Below are 20,602 nucleotides of genomic sequence, written 5' to 3' on the forward strand. Positions count from 1 at the left end.
ATCAGGGGAACATGCGAGATGGTCCAAAAGAGTGATGTTATTCTCCCTGAAGAAGTCCTTCGTCAAGCGAGCATTGTGAACTGCAGCGTTGTCCTGTTGAAAAACCCAGCTGTTACCACACAGACGAGGGCCCTCAGTCATGAGGGATACCTGCTGCAACATCTGCACGTAACCAGCCGCCGTTTGACGACCTGCACCACCTGAAGCTCCAGTGTTCCACTGAATGAAAAAGCACCCAGATCATGAAAACATCTCAGGTGGGATCTCCTTGTCATGCCAGTAACGTATGAAGCCATCTGGACCGTCAAGGTGAAATTTTTTCTCATCAGAGAATAAAACTTTTTTCCACCTTTCAATGTCCCATGTTTGATGCTCCCTGGCAAAGTCTAAACAGGCAGTTTTGTGGCGTTGTAGGAGACAAGGTCTTTGAATTCGTTTTTTGTTTTTGAAACCCTTTTCCTGCAGATGCCGTCTGATGGTTATTGCGCTGCATTCGGCACCAGTAAGGGCCTTAATTTGGGTCGAGTACCACCCTGTGTCTTGACGGACAGCCAAACGGATCCTCCGGCTCAGCGCAGGTGTAATTTTTTTGGGTCTACCACTTGACTTTTTTGTTCCATAATGCTCAGGATCTTTCAAAAAATTTAGAATGACTGTCTTACTGCGTCCAACCTCAGCAGCAATGGCACGCTGCGAGAGGCCTTGCTTATGCAGCTCGACGATCCGACCACATTCAAGAAGAGAAAGCTTCTTAGCTTTAGCCATCAGGAGGACATGATCGTGTGAATGCCTGACAGAAGATGATAATTTTGAGCAGATTTGGGCTTTTATAGCCTGTGGTCTTAAACTTTTGATCAGCTGATAAACAGCCTATTTCAGTTTACCTCTTGTTTTCAATAAATTACTTTTTCAAAGTGCTTTTTGTCTCACTCCCCCTTCTTGCTTTTGCATATTGTAGCTCTACTTAAAACCTCATTAAGATCCAAATGTGCAAAAGGTAAATTCTAGCTATTTTTCAACTGGTCTTAAGATTTTGATCAGGTCTGTATTTGCTAGATGGTGTTTTTTAAGGAATCCATCCTTGAACCTCTGACAGAAACAAGACCAGCCATTATGAAGCAGTTCATAGCTATTAATGTCAGGTCAGAGAGTACTATATATAGACGCGTAATTGCAGGCGTTTCCAGGCTTCATCACCATCCCAACAGACATTTTTATGGAAAGTCGGTAGAAGTTTGGAACTTGAGGGGAACAGACACCTCATGTCCATCATCATTTCTACCTGTTGAGGGCATTGCTGGAAGATGTGTGGTAAACACATCCACTGTACAGGAAAGCAACATAAGAGAAAAGGTGACTGTAGTCATGCTGCTCTGCATGGTGTTTGAGATTTAGGATTTTGACAGTGTTGAAAAGTGCCTGTGATGTGCTTTTATTTACTTTTATAAAAGCTGTATGAACCCTGATTCAAATAAAGTATAAACTGTATAGTTTTGTTTGTGTCCTTTTTCTCTTAAAAAAACTAATGCAAGTGTGAAAAGTCAACCCCCACCCCTAACCCCCCTACCTTACACCTCCAAACCCACCAACCCCCCTACTTTACACCTCCACACCCACCACTCTGATTTGCATTTGTATAGCTCACAGCATTTTCACTGACACTGGAAAGCTCCCCCCCGGGACATCAGCCGTCCACGTTAATTCCTGGCATTTCTCGGTAGCTTTTTGTGCTGCCTGCAAACTGCCATTAACTTGAAATTCCACGGGAATGTTCAGTGCTGTTTACAGACAAAAATCCCTACTTTCATGCAGTGAATACTGCTGTCAGCATATTGCACTTCCACCTCTCCACCTCCACTTCAGCATCTACTTTCAGCCTCTGGGTCTACATGCCTATATGCGTGGACAATATTATCATCGTACCGCAGTCCCTGCTGTGCAGCTCAGAGGCCAGACCATAACATTAATTGCTGTACACAGTTTACATATGCATAATCATCTATTCCACGTGAAAGGGCAGAGCAAGCAAATCTACTTTAAGCAAGTGTGTTCGGTGCAGCTATTCTCTGACTTGTAAAACTAAAAAACATATGTCAGTTATTGCAAATGATGATGATGCATTGGCTGCAGAGGTTTCACAAGGTCAAGGATTGGTACCCAATAACATAACTGTCTCCCTAATTCTTGTGCTGTCTTAGTGACGGGGCTGTGTTTGTAATCTTCTTTTCTATTGTCCTGTGTTATTGTTTCATAATATTATCAGCCATAATATCCACTTCTTTTTCAAACAAATGCTTTAAAGCAAAGTGTCCTGAAAAACTGAAGTAGAAGAAAAATTATCAGCTAGAGCAATGGGCTTTTTTGTCTAAAACTATACTTTATTGTGCTTAATAAGTCTGGATACAAACCTAAAATCCTCTGGCAAGTCTGTAATCTTTTCACAGTGCTTTTTCTCCCTCTGCTTCTAATTGCCAACTTGTGATATGCGACCTGTGGTGAGTGCGATGATCCAAACATCAGTGCAAATGGACTAGACAGAATTCATTGCGGGCTTTGGTCTGCGCTCACATAGCCTTAATTGCCGAAGTACTGGCAGGAGGGAGGGCCGCTGGAGTTTTATTAGCACGCAGACAACCCCCTCCACCAACATCACACCTTCTTCTCCACACCCCACACCCCATCCTTCCACCCTCCATCTCCACCCTTCCATTGCCTAGACGACCAGCTTACTAAGATCACAAATGAATTCAGACAGACGTCTGCTACACAGAGAAGTCCAGCTTTCCCCAGGCGACAAAGAGGAAGTCTTAATTGGGAAGTCTGTCTCTGAGTCCAGGATTTACCGAACTGGATCAGTGCCAACAAACCAAAAGTTCCTGTGCATAAGTGACCTCCACAAAGTTATATAAGGGCATCGGTATATTATCTAACTACTTCCCTCCTCTGTTGCTGTGCACCATCACAGTTCAGCACTCCTTTGTGGCTGTATATAGCAACATTCCAAAGTCATAGAAATAGTAGCAAATGCCAGTCTTTCAAAATGGAGGAGGCTGCAATGTTCACTAAATAATAACAAAAAAGAGGTGTTGAACAAATTATAAAACAAAACAAACAAAAACACACACACACAATGATTTGCTGAAGAAAGCTTTCCTTCTTCAAAACCTCATCTAAAATCACTCAGAAGAGGCTGTCAAGATCAAATAGTTGGTGGTTGTTGGAGCAGCTAGAGGAAATAACTGGGGGCAGGGCCACAGTAACCAGCCAGAGGGCCCCAGGGCAAAAGTCAGATGAGGGTTAAGCCACTGTCAGCAACCAAACAGTGTTTTTACTCTATAGTTGTACTTCTGTGTGATAGTTAGAGTATGAAAAGTTACTGCACATCATTAAGACATACCATATAAGAATCGTATCAACTAACATTTAGTTACATGAAAAATAGTACTAGATTTTTACTTAGGTCCTCTTTTTACACAAGGTCCCATGTTTTTTTCCTGGCTTGGGACGAAAATACAGCCATCATCTTAAGGTCTTTAATGTGTCAATTTTTAAGTGGAATATTAATCCAAACTAATGTGTTGTAATCACCTTTTTAAAATGACACACTAACAGCACAAAGTTTACAACCATGAGAATCTGAAGCACAAGAGTAACTGTTCTGCCGTTTTGTCTGTGGGTCATCAAATAATTAAAGATCATTGTCTGCAGATCACAAATATTCATGCAAAACGTACAGCTGGGTACCGCTTGACCAGTTGCTGCTGAGACATGTAGACATTTTAGGAGTTCTATGACAAGAGTATTAAAATGGGCTGCACAGTGGTTCATTGGTTAGCATTGTTGCCTCACAGTTAGAAGATCCGTGGTTCACATCCCAGCCTGGGCCTGGGATCTTTCTGCATGGAGTTTGCATGTTCTCCCTGTGCATGTGTGGGTTTTCACTGGGTTCTCTGGTTTCCTCCTACAGTCCAAAAACATGATGAGGTTAATTGGTAACTCTAAATTGTCTGTAGGTGTGAATGTGAATGTGATTGTTTGTCTCTGTGTGTAGCCCTGTGATAGACTGGTGACCTGTCCAGGGTAACAAACCAGCTGAGTAAATGTAAGGTAAAAGATGAAGAGGAAAAATATTGTGTTATTAGGGTAGTTAGAGACAGATAAATGCTTTCATAGTACAAGTGCATCTCAACAAATTAAAATATCATGGAAAAGTTTAACATTTTCCGTCCGTGTTTTAAGAAAGTGAAGTAAAATGCTTCAAGCATTTTTCTATTCAAATTTTGATAATTATTACCTACAGCTCAAAATTTTAAAAAAAGAATAATTAATTGCGAGTTTGGGTAAATTGCTATAAACAGTATAAATAGCGTGTATCTCTCGGTTTAGTTCAGTACATACAACCACAGTCATGGAGAAGACTTGGAGTGTTGTCCAGAAGATGATCATCAGCACCTTCCACAAGGAGCCACAGAACATCACTGCTGAAAAGGCTGGCTGTTGGAGTGCTGTATTGAAGCATATTAATGGAAAGTTGACTGACAGAGAAGCATGTGGTAGGAAAAGGTGCACAAGCAACAAGGATGACTGCAGACTTGACAGGATTGTGAAGAAAAGCGGATTCAAGAACTTGGAGGAGCTTCACAAGGACTGAGGCTGGTGTCAGTGCATCAAGAGCCTGTCAGCAAAGACGTCTGCAGGAAAGAAGCTACAACTGTCACATTCCTGAAGTCAAGACACTCCTGAAGTGTCTTACCTGGCATAAGGAGACAGTACAGCCTTCCCTTTTCCTTGGTTCCAGTACAGCTCAGCTCCAACTGTATCTGGTTTATCACAGCTTCATCCATCAACAGCACCAACCCTCTGCCTATCTTCCACTCAGCCTTATCTGAACCCACCTGAACAACAAAGCTTAGACATGGTACCAGGGTCACCTCCAACACCATCCTCACCACCATTCCATCTATGTAATCACACTGGCTGGAGCCCTCTATGGGTGAGGAATGTGTTTTCTCTCTCTCCTTCAGCCTTTGTAGGTGAGCTGACCTCCTGTTACCCCCCTGAACCATGAAAAGATCAGGGCAGTGTCAGTGGTAGAAAATGTCACTATGTCCTTTGAGAACACCTAAATGAAATTAAATCAGCCAGTGGTTATTGTGATGTGGGCTGAGCCTAAAGAGCACCTCTACACTTTATAGATATGGGGGAGAGGCAGGAATATAAGATACACAGAGGTGTATGTGACTTAGTATATGTTTATACAGCAACACATTTCACATCCAGGTGGGAACACCCAGTGTTTTATATGAAGATTAACATCATGGTTTAGATTTTAGAATCAAATTATATGATTAATGGGTTCTGCAAACCCAGGCATGATATTTTTATAGAAAATTAGTGGAAAACAGTGGTGACACCAAAAATATATAACCACTCATGTCTTTATTTTTGAAAGCAGTCTTACTTTACTTTTATAGCCTAAAATGTCCGCACAGTATATTTGACTGGCTGTAAGAAAACGTTGTAGGATGGCTTTATTCTTTGTTTGGGGATCTGCTCCTCTCCTGGGCCTCTTCCTGTAGAGGTTTTCTGGAAATGTACAATTTTAGAGAGATCCACTTTATGAGGGATTATATATCCCCTCTGAAGAATATTTAAGCATCCTTCCCAGATGACTTGGTCAGTGTCCTTATGTGACAATATTTGTTTTCTCATTTTAACCTTACTTTTTGCATGCACCAGAGCACATCAATTAAATGGGCAATAAAATGATCATGTTTGCTTGTGCCTGGTGATGCCACACAGAGTTACGTCACACCTGTTGCTACCACTACTTCATTCATTTCTACTGTCAGCTAATGTAGTCTTGCCCATCTCCAACCTCCATCCCCTCCCCTACCTGCTTGTCATGTTTACCTTACAAAGTCCTAAGTTGTAGTTGCTGTGATCAGAGAGCATCATATTTCCACTTGCACTGAATCTGTCGGCTTGCACAGTGGGGAGAGGAGGAAATGTGCTGTGGGCGTGAGAAAGGTGGTGTAGCTGCCTCACAAGATTACACTGTGTTTACATCACTGTGGGTGTCACATAGCAAGGTTCTGACATTTGCTGGAACATTATGGCACTGTGGCATACTTTGAACTAGATGTCACTGTGACATCTGATCTGTCACAGTGTTAATCCCACTAATGTTATCAGGCTTCACACGAAGACAAAAGAAATAATTATCATTGAGATCATGATCTCTTTCTCAGGAAAAAAATGCTATCCTACAAGTGCAGCATATGCAATTTACATGCACAATTTACAACTTCAATAATAAAAATATTACAATGCATTCAAAATGCATGTGCATATTTTCTAAAATTCTTTGAAATGTAGGAGAGATTTCATTTCTTTAAATTATTACATTAGATTCCACCTGTAATAAACATGATAATAATAATAAAAAAAAAATACCTCATCAGCTTGTCATGTACACTCCCTGTCAAAAGTTTGGACACACCTTCTCATTCAATGCCTTTTATTTATTTGTATTATTTTCTACATTGTAGATTAATAGTGAAAATTTATACTTTTTTCTTTACAATATAATTCCATCCGTATTCTTTTATAATTTTCATGTCTTCAGTAATAATTTACAATGTATAAAATAATCAAATAAAAACCATTTAATGAGAAGGCGTGTCCAAACTTCTGACTGGTAATGCATACTATATAAGCTTGAGGAATAACGAATAAAGTACAGGTTTAACCCCAACTCCTCTTGTCCACATTTGTAGCTGTCCTTGGGCAGGACACTGAAGGCCAGCAGCTTGCCTAGCTGTTTGCTTTCACTGGTCTATGGATGTTTGAATGAGAAGCAAACACAAATACTACAAGGACAGTTTTGGCTGATGTTACGACCGCAAAAGCAGGCACAGCAAGGAGTGGAGACATGAACTGGGTTTAACTATGGCAGCAAGTGATTAGTGGATAAGTCTCAGGTGAGTCAGGTGAATAAACAGAGGAGAAACTGGGACAAAAAAAGAGACAAAATAGGGAAATACAAAAGGAATCTAAAATGCATTCAAAAATGGACTGAAGATTTGCAACAAGGTCAAAGAAAGAGATGATGTCGTCAACATAAAATGTATAATTGCAAGATGGAGTTTCAGAGATAATTCTGTACATAGATCATTGTGACACATCTTCTAAAGGTGTAAAGCTGAAGAAAGCTGTTTTTGGCATCATAGGCTAAAACTTTCCACACTAACCTTTCTGCATATTGTAATTTAAGTGGACTGACAGGAAACTAAGCTCTGAACTTCCTCTTATCTCCATTTCCGGGCTTTAGAAAATCTCACCTGAGACGGGAGATTTTAGCCAATCACAAGGCTCTCACCAATCAAGTGACATGGTATAAAGAGCAACAAAGACCACAGTGACAGCAGCATTTTCTGATGCAATGAGTTAGAGAGTGAGGGTTTGAATCCCCGTTGACAAAAAAAAAGATTTTTAGCTTCACTGTCTTTGTGTATTAGAAGTGTGTTCTGCACAGTTTTAAGGTGTAAATGCTCAACCATGGCACTTACTGCTTGTTTTCCCATGATGCGTCTTCTAGCATTTCAAAAATACATGTTTGTGAGAGCCATTTCTCTGTTAAAGCTGCGTCAGAGTCCATCCATTTACCAATGGCGGACTGGAGGTTTAAGGGATGCTCATCCACTCTTACCTCCAGTTTCTCAGCTTGAGAGCAATTTATGATTTATGTGTTTGTTTGTATTACTTTAGTGCACCATAAAGAGAAATAATTAGTCCCTTTGGTCTATGAAGCAGTGTTTTTTTAATTTTATTTTTACACGTACCTTGCATGCTGCAGACAAACCATATTCTTATTTGCATTTACTATAGGAGACCAAGAGGTGTATGTGTGCCTTTTTTGCAGATTACTACTACAATCTCACTGTGCAAAATCAAACTGGGTACATGGTGGATTTATTCCATATATGGGAGGAAAACGATGCAATCCAATTACACACTGATGCCTTTTAGTCCAACTACAGATCCTTTGATGCCATAATTTTAATGACCAATCTAAACATAGCCCAGTTAGAGTGTAAATAAATGCACATCACACATAAGACGTTGCTCTACATACCACGCTCATTTATCACAGCTTGTCACAGAGTGAAGAAGTGTGTTGTTTCTTATCTGGGAGCACATCACTGCAGCATCAGGTTCATTAACATGTCCCTGCTGTAGCAATATTCAACACTGACAGAAGATAAATAGCCCTTTCCACTTGAGAAACCTTTTGTAGGGACTGTTTTTAGGATTTTATTAACCTCCCTTTTTCTATATGTATTCACCATAGGAACCAGTGCCTAAATTGGCTTGCTATGCCAATGTTTCTGTCCCTAATTTCATGATTTGGAGAGCCAACAACAAGGCAACGTTTAGATTGTGGGATCATTTGCAAGATTATTTCTGTGAGAACAGAAAAAGTGGAACTTTTCAGCAAAAATGACTGCTAAAAGGAAACAGAGTTAGAGAAACTTTTATGATTTATCCTTTGGCAACAAGTTACACATGATTTTCAGCGTCATGTGTACAACACTGACATAACCCAATGATGGCACCAGAACCAGTCAGGGTCTCAAAAAACATCAGGAATCATGTTTTGGAGATTTAGCAAAGTCTTCATGTCTGAAAGACAACCTAGACTATATAATTAGTGAGTACACTCCAAAGTGAGAGTATTGAAGGATATAGGTATTTGATATCCTGGTAACAGTTTAAAAAAAAACTACTTTGTTAAGCTTAGTCCTAAAAGATTCCGTACAAAACAAACCTCTCCTTTTGGTTATTGAGACAAGAGCCTGCAAAAGCCTTCTGAGAAAGAAAAAGTCTCTTGAACCTGAAGAAGTTTCTTGAATGAAGAGAAAAAGAGAAGTCCAACTGCTTTGTACTGAAGCTCGTACAATTACTGCATAACTGAGACTCTACACAGACATTTTGGTAAGTTCACTGCAAGAAGGTCCAGAGTTTGAATTTCAACTCGAGCCATTCTGCATTGAGTTTGTTTCTTCTCCATGTGCCCGCTTGAGTTTTCACAGGGTGCTTCTCCCACAGTCCAAAAACATGCTGGAGTCAATTGGTGATTCTAAATTGTTTGTAGGTGTGAATGTGAGTGTGACTTGTTGTTTGTCTCTGTATGTAACTGTCTGATAGACTGGTGACCTGTCCAGGTGAACCCTGCCTTCATCCTAAGTCAGCTGGGGTAGATTCAAGCCCCCCATGACCCTGTACAATTCTACAGTTCTACAATTTCATTTAGCAGACGCTTTTATCCAAAGCGACGTACATCTGAGAGTAGATAAAACACAAGCAAGGATTTAGTTGGGAGAAAACAACCTAGATAAGACCCATAAAACATTTCTTTCTTTTTTTTTGCAGTCTGTCAAGTGAAAAGGTGTTCAGTGAAGAGCTGGCTTTTTAGTATTTTCTTAAAGACATTTTGCTACAACAACAAAAATACACCAGTAACAAAAAAATAAAGCATTTAGATCAAATAGTGATTGATGATAATTATAATTATGGGGCACTAGTCAGTTCACGTTGAATAAAATGTGGGAAGTGAGACCAAACCTGGCAGAATTTACTCCCACCATCATTTAATCTTGCAATAAGCTCTTCAAAAGAGACTGTATCTGTCATTAACTTCAGACAATCTGTAAAACTGGGCCTTACTTGACTCTTCCAGTGTCTAAGAATAATTCTTACTGCAGTGATAAACCCAGCTAGTGGCAGGGAAGACTCTACTTTAGACATCCCTGGTGGTAGCAGGGATCTGTCTCCAATTAGACATAACTGGGGAGACCCTGATAATGGTTTGGTTAACCACTCTCCAATAGTTTTAATGACTTGTTGCCAAAAAGGGAAGACCAGAGGACAATCCCACTAAAGATAAAGATAAGAGCCTGTGGCATTCATACATTTCCAACATATATTATCCCTCATTAATCCCATCTTATGAAGCTTAACTAGTGTATAGTAGTACCTGTGTATAACCTTATAGTGTATAAATTTACCTATTGCATCCCTCACAAGCCACCCTGCCTTGGACCTCACCTCATCCCATGCCTCTTCCTCAACTATCAGGAGCCTTTTGTTGGCTGAGCGTAGTGAGCAGGAGGGAGTGTAGAACTGAATGAGAGAGTTCAGGTAGGAGGGAGATGTTTTCATTGTAGTTTTGAATGCAAGTGTCAGGATTTAGAATTTTATGTGAGCAGCAACTAGAAGCCAGTGAAGCAACCTGAACAGCAGGGAGACATGAGCGGTTTTTGGCTGGTTGAAAACCAGATGCTGCATTTTGGATCATCTGCAGAGGTTTGACCGTTCATGTGGGGAGGCCTGCCAGTAAGTAGTTGCAGTAGTTGATGCATGATATTACGAGAGCTTGGACCAGGAGTTGTGCTGCATGTTGAGACAGGAAGGGTCTGATCTTCCTGATGTTGTACAGGGTGAACTGACATGACCAAGCAACAAAGGCAACATGAGCCTTGAGCGTCTACAGTGTAAAGCATCCATCCATTATCTATACACCGCTTAATCCTCACTAGGGTTGCGGGGGGGGGGGGCTGGAGCCTATCCGAGCTGACTCGGGCGAAGGCAGGGGACACCCTAGACAGGTCGCCAGTCTGTCGCAGGGCTACATATATAGACAAACAAGCACTCACACATTCACACCTACGGGCAATTTAGAATGATCAATGATCATATTTTTGGACTGTGGGAGGAAGCCGGAGTACCCGGAGAAAACCCACGCATGCACAGGGAGAACATGCAAAGTCCATGCAGAAAGATCCCGGGAAAGCCGGGACGCGAACCAGGGATCTTCTTGCTGCAAGGCGAAAGTGCTAACCACTACGCCACTGTGCAGCCCCCCAGTGTAAAGCAGTGTATAGATAATGGATAATGGATGAAGAAACCAATTTGACTGTTGGTAGGATGGAGATATGAAGAGTAGTTTTCAGCGTAAAAGTTAGATTTTTAAAATACCATTCCTATTCACTGTGATCTCTCCATATAGAGATTTGGCAGCAATATAAAAATATAGTTATTTCCATCTTTGCATCGTAGAGACAACAGGCATAATTTTATCAAATGGTGATCACATTTCAATTTTCTGAGAAGGACCATCTTGACCCAGAATATCGCATAGTAAATTTTCAATTATCTCTGCTGCTGGACTCGAGATTTTTCATCTTAATCAGAGCACCAGCTGCAGTTTTTTGCCTCAGGTGGAACGCGAGTGTGCACTGCGGCTGTCAGGTTAACTTCGACGAAAAAGGATCTTGTAGTGTGAATTGTATGAGACAAAATCCTCATTTTAAGATACTGAATGTTGCTGAGTTTTTTTGTTTACTGTCTCTACACTTCACTTCATGACATTCATAAAGACCCAAACAAACCCAGAGAGTACACGTTCAAATTAAATATTTAAGCAAAATAGCATTTCCCATAGAAAATGCACATGATTACTGTGTGCACTGATGCTGATTGGTATGACTTTTGATTGCACTCACCTCAGACTTATTGTACTATAGTAGTTACTTTATAATAGATACAAAACATGTGAGCTTGATAGCTCAACCAGAGATGATTTGGGTTCTCCACAATATTAGATTGTTGTCTGCATGGTGCAGAATAACAGTGTGAATGCACAGCACCAGAAATCTACAGCCAGAGGTAGATGGTGTGGGGTTTTGTTAGCAATGAATTATTACAATGATGACAGAAACAAAAAGTCTAATGAAGAAGTTTATATGATTGCATCAATGCAAGCTAGCTGTGGTTTTTTTTTTGTTGTTGTTGTTGGAAGGAAGCAGGATTCATGAGCTCTAATAATCAGATTTCTTCCACATGAACAGGCAGAATCCAACGTTAAAACTAAATGATGTGTATATATAATCGAGGTACAGTAAACACAACGGATGTCATGCATAATCACTCACTGCTCAGCCATGTCTTCTTCTCAATCAGAGGCTACAGAGATATCAACATATGTGTTCTGCAATATTGAAATCCATCCATTATCTAAACACCGCTTAATCCTCTGTAGGTCCTAGGGGGGCTGGAGTCTATCCCAGGTGACTAAGGGTGAAGGCAGGGGACACCCTGGACCAGTTGCCAGTCCATGACAGGGCCACAGAGAGAGACAAACAAGCACATTCACACCTATGGACAATTTAGAATCATCCGTTAACCTCAGCATGTTTTTGGACTGTGGGAGAAACCCGGTGAGAACCCATGCAGGGAGAACATGCAATGTTCACATAGAAGGATCCCAGGCCCAGGGACACGAACCGGGGGTTTTCTAGCTGTGAGGCGACAATGCTAACCACCAAGCCACTATGCAGCCCTACAATGAAATGCGGGAATTTAATGAACTGAAGAGAAAGCATTTCATATCAGATAAAGCAGTTGTGGAGAGGACATACAATCACTTGCAGACAAATACAGACTGACTGATTGCATTTTGTGTTTACATTTACTGATTTGACAGTGTTTGTTTATATCACTGTTATACATGATCACCTTAGTTGTGTTTATTTGCACCAAAAATTTGGTTTGCTGTTGTATATAAGCTCACTAAAGTGTCAACTGAATGAGGTTGTGCAGATTAAAGCTAAAATTCCCACCTCTTTGCTCCTCATCTCCTACCTGTGCACTTTTCATTGACCACTTAAATACCCAGAAAGGCTAAATGAATTTTAAGTTTGGGCAAAACCAGACTGTTGGAGCACTGCATGTGTTAGTTGTTTCACCACCACAGAAATAGTAGGGTCCCATATGTGTTTACGTATTTATGTGATTTTAAGCACTGCAACGTTGGCTGTTAGTTCCTGACAGCTGCAGCGGGAACACAGTTGGCTGTTCACTGGGCTGCTTTTCTCTTCAGAGAGAAAATGAGGCATCCACTCAGATTGTGCTCTCTCTCTCTTTCTCTCTCTCTCTCTTGCTCTCTCTCTTATTTCTGCTGTTTGGATTCATTGGTATTGGCATTGACTCTGGGTTGGTAAGGAGGATTTTTCACAGAGATCCAGGCAACTAGAAAGATCTATGAACTTCATTGAAAGTGCGATACACTCAAAGTATGTAGACAGAAAAATGTAGAAAGAGAAATGAGATATCGTCAGAATGAACTTCACAGGAAGTAATCAAACAAGACAGTATCTGCGTCAAATTACCTATGTTATAGTTGCCTGACTAGGACCTCAAATAACTGTGTGAATAATGACTGACATCTGTTAGACTGTCATTTTGCTGCTACATCCAGAAGTTTTTAAATCACATATAAATAGGGATCCAGAATATTGGATTTTTGCCTATATCTAATATGTTGATATTTTCCAGCTTCTTTTATTCTATGCCAATATCAATCAAGCAATCGATCAATCAATCAAAATTTGTTTCTATAGCGCTTTACAACAGCAATATGTTTACATATTTTTGTCAATCTAATTGCATAGAACATCCAGTCTCTTCTCCAGTTAGATGAACATTCTTCTGCCAGCACCTATCATGACTGCCCACTGGCAGGTGAAAAAATAAAGTACAATGCTTTTCAAATGTACACTTTCACTAGGCAAAATTCACTGAAGTTCAATTTCATTTATATATTGTCAATTACACAACATGTCATTTCATGGCACTTACTGGTAAGGTGAAGACCTTACAAATTTTGAACAGAGAACCCAACAATCCAAAGTTTAGCAAGCAATCGATGAGTGATTTTTTTGTCATCTGCTTGTTTTTTTTCTTTATAATTTGCAGGGAGACAGAATGCAATGTGGCAAGACAGAATGCAAGAAGAATGAAAAGTGGGAAATATTCAAAATTAGAGAGAGGACGTGATAGTGAAACCTGTTCTACCTTTAGGGAGACTGAGGGGAGGGAAGGGACAAAGCTAGACGCTGCTTACTGAGGGATTCTCCACCCAATGGGTTGGCTCATTAAAATTTAATGAGGAGCTGTCAGATGGAACATTGATGCCAGTATGTGCTTATATTTGTGCGTGCATGGGATCACCATGAATAATACAATGACGTCTTGATCCAGTAGAGTTTTTCATTAGGTTAAGGTGCACCACAAAGCAAACACTCAGTCCAGTAACTGATGAGAAACAAACAGAGAAGGAAACTGTAAGAGATGAGAGAAGGAGAAAGTCACACAGCAGTGCAGAGTGACAGAGAAAGAGGTCAGTTACAGGGAGAGTAACATGATGAATCTGCTCTGATCCCATGGCCATCGTATACAGCCAGTCTCTCCTTACACAGCTAATAGAAACAGAAGGCAAAAGCTGACCACTGGGGAAAGTCACAATCCCTCAATCTCCTACTTTCATTGTCAAATTTTTCTCTGAATAGCGTTACTCGTATATATTTAAGTTGAAGACCTTAATGATAGTCAAAGTATTAAAATCACTTAAAAGTCAAATGCTCTTAAAGTTCATACAAATCAGAGTGAAATCCCTCATGACACCAAGACAAGTCTGAGTCAAAACACCCACAAGACCCATGCATGTCTGACTCCAAATATCCTGACTGAAATAAGCAGGAGTCAGAACACCCTGATTGAGATGAGTTGAGTCAAGTTCAGCTGACTCACAAATCAAATTACAGTTGAGATTGAGACAATATAGGTCAGAACACCTATGATAAACCCTTGAGACTAAAGCAAATCCAAACTCAGCCTATGACCCAAAAAAAACACAGACTTTCATTCCATCGACTGGATGTACAGTTTGTAGATGCTCTCCCGTTGTCTCTGTCACTGTTCAAATGCAATGTGCTGCCTCAGCTGGCAACATGCAATCATGCTGCACATTTAAAAGCCACATGGGATATTACTTTCCATGCCCTTTCACATTATGGGTCTTTCAAACTGGCAAGCCTGCACTAATTTACATAACAATGCTCTTCATGACAAACACCATAAATTAAGAACACATTTTTCTACACAGGCTGCATGTACATTATTACATAACACCTCTTATAATTAACACCCCTTATAAATTAAACAGGTGAACTTTGTGTTATATAATAAGGTAGATGATGGGCTATTGGTTTTTAAATTGAATCCCAAATCCAATTTAATAAGTGATGTTGTAACAGCAGCTGTGTTTCTGACAGAGGCATTGATTTAGTCATCCTGACACTGACTTGATTTTTCATTTCTATGTTTCCTCTCAGTGATTTGTCTAGTTCAGGCTCAGAGGCTCCAGGCTTCACTCAAAACTAACTCATGGGACAGATTGCAGTCCATGAAGCTGGCAGTGAGAAATAAGTGTCTTTGTGTTGGAGCTCTGAGATCATGTGTTAACCCCCAATACAGCAAACCCAGAGAGCCTCGAGGAAGATGTCTAGGAAAGATTTTACTGCCATTGTTTGATATTTTTAAGGAACCTTTCACCTAAGACTATTGTCATTTTTAAGTTTATACCATCATGAGCATGTAGCACATTCACAAAGCTGACCATTGATCGTTTTTCACTAAAAAGAGGGCAGGGGAGAAACATGTCAAATTTAAAAAAACGTCTTTAGCCCCATTTTTATGGGATTTATTTCTGTAATGGAGGTGGAATGATTTCAATATTGTCTTTAATGGTCAGTGGGTTTCATCCAGTATGGAGAGCATAAGTGAGTAATTTTTAGACCTTTTCCTCAATAGTAAGTATACCTGTTTAGTCCTTCTCCTGAAAATTTTCAGTTCAGTGTGAAATTTAACATTTTTTGTGAAAATGAAGAAATTTAAAAAAAATTTTACTGATCTAACGAAATCATGTAATACCAATAGACAGGCCTCTTTGGGGACTAAGTTGACTGAAAAAATGTAATCAGTCAGGATAGTGACTTTCATAAACTCAGAAATGTACTTTTGTACTGTCAGCTACAGGTAGGTACTGCTGCTCTCATTTTGTCAAACTGGTGCCATCCAAAGCAGCTGAATCTCTTGTTAGCAGCTCCTATTTGGAATGTACAGTATGTGATGATGCTCAGGCAGATTTTTTTCTGCTAAAGGTCTATATTTATTCCAGGCAGACAGATTGTAGATGGTCATTATTGTCTTAATATTAATGTATTGCTCTGTGTGGGAAAACAAAATGCTTTGATTGACTTATCTCACCTTAGTTAAAAAAAACACATTTAATGCACAGTAATCATGTTTAATTTAGTAATAATTGAAAACTCTGGTTCAGACAGGATCCATAAATGTACACGATTGTTCCAAAGTTTGCGGTCACCCAGACAATTTCATGTTTTCCATGAAAACTCACACTTTATTCATGTGCTAACATAATTGCACAAGGGTTTTCTAACCATCAATTATCCTTTCAACACCATTAGCTAACACAATGTAGCATTAGAACACAGGAGTGATGGTTGCTGGAAATGTTCCTCTGTACCCCTATGGAGATATTCCAGAAAAAATCAGCCGTTTCCAGCTAGAATAGTCATTTACCACATTAACAATGTCTATACTGTATTTCTGATTCATTTAATGTTACCTTCATTGAAAAAAAACTGCTTACTGCAGACGATTTAATGTTTGCTTTTTAAAAATATGTCAAATATGCCCAACACTTCCATCAGTTATTTCCCTTTTCACATTACTGTATGGTAGTAGTGTCACTAACCAGATTGAATGTACCTTTTAGTGCTTGCCCACAGATGAAAAAGGTTAAAATTCTATTTTATTCTAGAAAAATAACACTCATACCATCTTGCATAAATTCATTATCCTTTGTGAAAACTGATTTTGCTGTTCAGTAGCTGCAACTAAAATATTCATTACCAAAAGGTACTCTTGTAATTTGCATGCACAGATGACACCCTTTATTTGCAAAAATCACACAAAAACAGAGCAACATTGCAAGTCAAATCTTCACAGATTCAAATCAGTCTCAACTTGTAGTATGCGGCATTTGGTCAAGGCTAACAATAAGGCTTAGAGAAGAGGTGAGCTAGACACAGTGTTACATAGGGGCATGTAATACTGTGTGCAAATACATGACATTATGTATTATTCTGGAAGACTTCATTTTCTCTCAGGACAGATGTAAGATAAAGACCTGCAAGCACTAGAAATAATAAAATCTTACCTTTCCCGTCAGTCACCTTTCAGCCCCTCAGATTTATGTTTCTACCCTCTGGAGGAGCTAAAAACGATCCTATCAGCTAAAACTGGCTGCACCTTCAGCAGGTACAGCAGTAAAATGTTTCTTACATGCGATGCATCAATGTCAAATCTAACCACATTGTCCAGAAATTTCCTATTCGTGAATTTAAACATAGTTTTAGAAGGTCTCTATTAAGTGTAGAGTTTGATCTGGAACTAGACTTGGAATTTTAATGTGTTAGTACAGTGTTGTGCATAGTACTCCTAACCAGATGTTGGCAGTGATGCAGTAAAAAATAAAAAGTAGAGATTCAGACATTCTTCAGGTTGTTCATGTAATGGTACTTGTCGCTGGGTTATTTTAACAGGATGCCCCGGGGACAATCAGTTCTTTTGATATTCAGCGATATACATAGCAAGGGATAGTGGGTGGTGTCATTAGTCTTAAAAAGCATACTATTGGCTAACTTAGGGCACTCAGTTGTGTTGTCATTGTTGACAGTGGGATCGGACAAAGAGAACTGTGACGTGAAAATTAACCTTGTTGTGGTTTGACAGGAACATTTTCATGGTGGGGGCTGCACAGTGGTGTAGTGGTTAGCACTTTCGCCTTGCAGCGAGAAGATCCCTGGTTCGCGTCCCGGCTTTCCCGGGATCTTTCTGCATGAGTTTGCATGTTCTCCCTGTGCATGCGTGGGTTTTCTCCGGGTACTCTGGCTTCCTCCCACTGTCCAAAAATATGCTGAGGTTAATTGATCATTCTAAATTGCCCGTAGGTGTGAATGTGAGAGAGATTGTTTGTCTCTGTATGTAGCCCTGCGACAGACTGGCGACCTGTCTAGGGTGTCCCCTGCCTTCGCCCGAGTCAGCTGGGATAGACTCCAGCCCCCCCCACGACCCTAGTGAGGATTAAGCGGTGTATAGATAATGGATGAATGGATGGATGCATTTTCAGGGTGGTTTGTTTTGGAGAATCGGAGTGGAAGCTGAAGCAAAACTAGCTGTGCAGTGATTATAAACTGTGTTACCCAGTACATAAAAGAATCATTTGTGTGTGTTTGAAAGCTTAGTATCAACAGGGTGTATTGGAAGAAGCAAACTCCACCGGTGGACCAGCAGCATCGGTTGTGAAGTGAGCTCTACGGTCAGCCTTCAGGGTTCCAGCTTCATAAATATAACCTGCACTGTGCAGTCACACATCAATCTCATACATAATGTACTAGAAGTAATGAAGTCAATACTACATGCACTAGCCTTGAAACCTGGATTAATATTAGTAACATGTCCTTCAGAAAGCTTGCATAAAGTAGCTTTGGCTCAAAATTCTGTTGATTATTGGTTTTCTTTGGTTATGATTCGTGAATAAGGTAGCTTCCATTGTCCCATTATCACAGCTGGTCAGGTAGTAGTCTGTATTTAAAATTAGTGTGATACAGTCACGATAAAATACTAGCAATCTGAGGCAGTTTTCAACTGTTGATCTAGATTCAGATTTCTTTGTTGCAGTGGCTCTAGCAGTTGTAGGAAAACTATCTTTACATCATTATAACTGATTGTAACTATGTGATACTAGCTCTTATATGAGCTTTCAACCATATTAATCAGTGCCTGGCATTTGCTTGTATTACTGGACGTGTGAATTTGTGAACCCAAATGTGAGGCACACAGAGTAGACACAAGGCAGACTGGAAGGCAGCAGGGGTTTATTCACAAAAACCTCACAAAAAAATTACTACTACTACTCCTGGGGGAGCGCGGCTGCGGCGGCCAGGAACGACGCCGGGTCCTTCGGGGGAGTGGGCCAGCCGATCGGAGCAGTCCGATGCGGGGAAGGTCCACGTCCTCTATCCTGAGGACGGCAGGGGTCCACGTCCACTTTCTGGCGGACGGCTCGGGGGAAACGCAGGCTGTTTCGACGGCTCCGTTTCTCCGTTTCTCTGCATGGAGACAGGATGAGGAGAGATAATGATCCGGCGCTGTGTGCAGTGCAGCGTCGACCTTTATAGTGGAGGAGGATGAGCGGATTATCTGCAGCTGCGTCGGTCCTGCGTCCTGCAGCTGCTTCTCATCCTCCCTCATCAGCACTGTGACAGCGTGGTTGTCATGCTACACTCCAGAAGTGGAACACCGGTCTGAGGGATTCACAGTGGTGGAAAATAGGTTTTGGACACCCTTAAAATTTTACACAATCTCAAATATTTATCAGAAAATATTTGTGGCAAATCTTTTTTTGTGTTTCAAAAGGTGTCGCTGCATTAGACCGACACAAACAAATACAAATGATTTTTTTTTTGTTTATTGCTTACAAGAAAAACTAACAAAAGTAAATTCTTGACAGTTTCAATATGTCAGTTCTCAACACTGTCATTATCAAAGTCAACAAATAACAGAGAATGTGTTCAAAACTGAACAACCCCCCCCCCCCCCCCCCCCCCCAAAAAAAAAAAAATATCACATCATCAAATTAATATTTAGGAGTCCTGCCATTAGCGGCAGTAAAGCTCTGATCCTGGCTGGCATTTTCCCCACGAGCCTTTCACACTGTTGAGGGGTAATCTTGTCCCATTCTTCTTGAATTACTGCTTTTAATTCTTTTAAATTCTTTGGTTTACGCTTTGAAACAGACCTTTTGATAATCCACCACAGATTTTCAATGGGGCTCGTCCGGGGATTGAGCTGGCCACTCTAAGACCTGGATACTGTGCTCCTGCAGCCAAGTTCTACTGGCCCTGGATGTGTGGCAAGGAGTATTATCTTGTTGAAACATGCAGTTTTGACCTCAATGGAACAGTGCAGGTGCAGAAGGGAGCATGTGGGTTTGAGAATGACACAATACTTGGTAGAATTCAATGTCCCATCACAGACAGTGAGATGACCAACCAGCAGCACTCATGCATCCCCAATCCATTATACTACCTCCACCATGCTTGACAGTAGGTACTGTACATGCTGGAGATAATGCTTCACCTGGCCTTCTGCTTACCCTCACATTAGCAGGTGGAAGATAAAGCTGGAAAATGGACTCATCTGACCACAGAGTCTTCTTCCAGCTACTGGCTGTCCAGTTCTTGTGTGCTTGAGCTCAACGACGCCAGGCTAACCTCTGTCTCTCATTGATCAGGGGCTTCTTGACAGCCTTGTAGGACTATAAGCCATGATCTAAAAGTTGGCCACGTACAGTGAGGGTGGAACACTGGATATCAGTTTGGTTTGACCACTGCTGCTGAAGCTCCTGTGATGTCATTCGGCAGTTTCCCGTGCACACGTGGATAGGATGTGGTCATTTTTTGCTGAAGAAACCCTTAGATGCCCAGATCTTGGTTTGTCTTCCAAGCTGTTGGTTGCAGAAATTGCACTTGAAGACCTGAGAGTGATTCTTAATGCAATATTTCACAAATGCATGGGGTGCCTGAAAACTTTTTTCCACCACTGTATTATA

General features: G+C 40.6%; 1 protein-coding gene across 1 annotated transcript in view; it reads left to right on the top strand.

Annotated features, from left to right (window-relative positions):
• Window positions 1-20,602, top strand: part of plch2a (phospholipase C, eta 2a) — a 226,665-nt gene that overhangs the window by 76,447 nt on the left and 129,616 nt on the right. The gene's annotated exons all lie outside the window — the stretch shown is intronic.

Source organism: Amphiprion ocellaris, chromosome 8 (genome assembly GCF_022539595.1).
Source record: "Amphiprion ocellaris isolate individual 3 ecotype Okinawa chromosome 8, ASM2253959v1, whole genome shotgun sequence".
Lineage (NCBI taxonomy): Eukaryota > Metazoa > Chordata > Actinopteri > Pomacentridae > Amphiprion > Amphiprion ocellaris.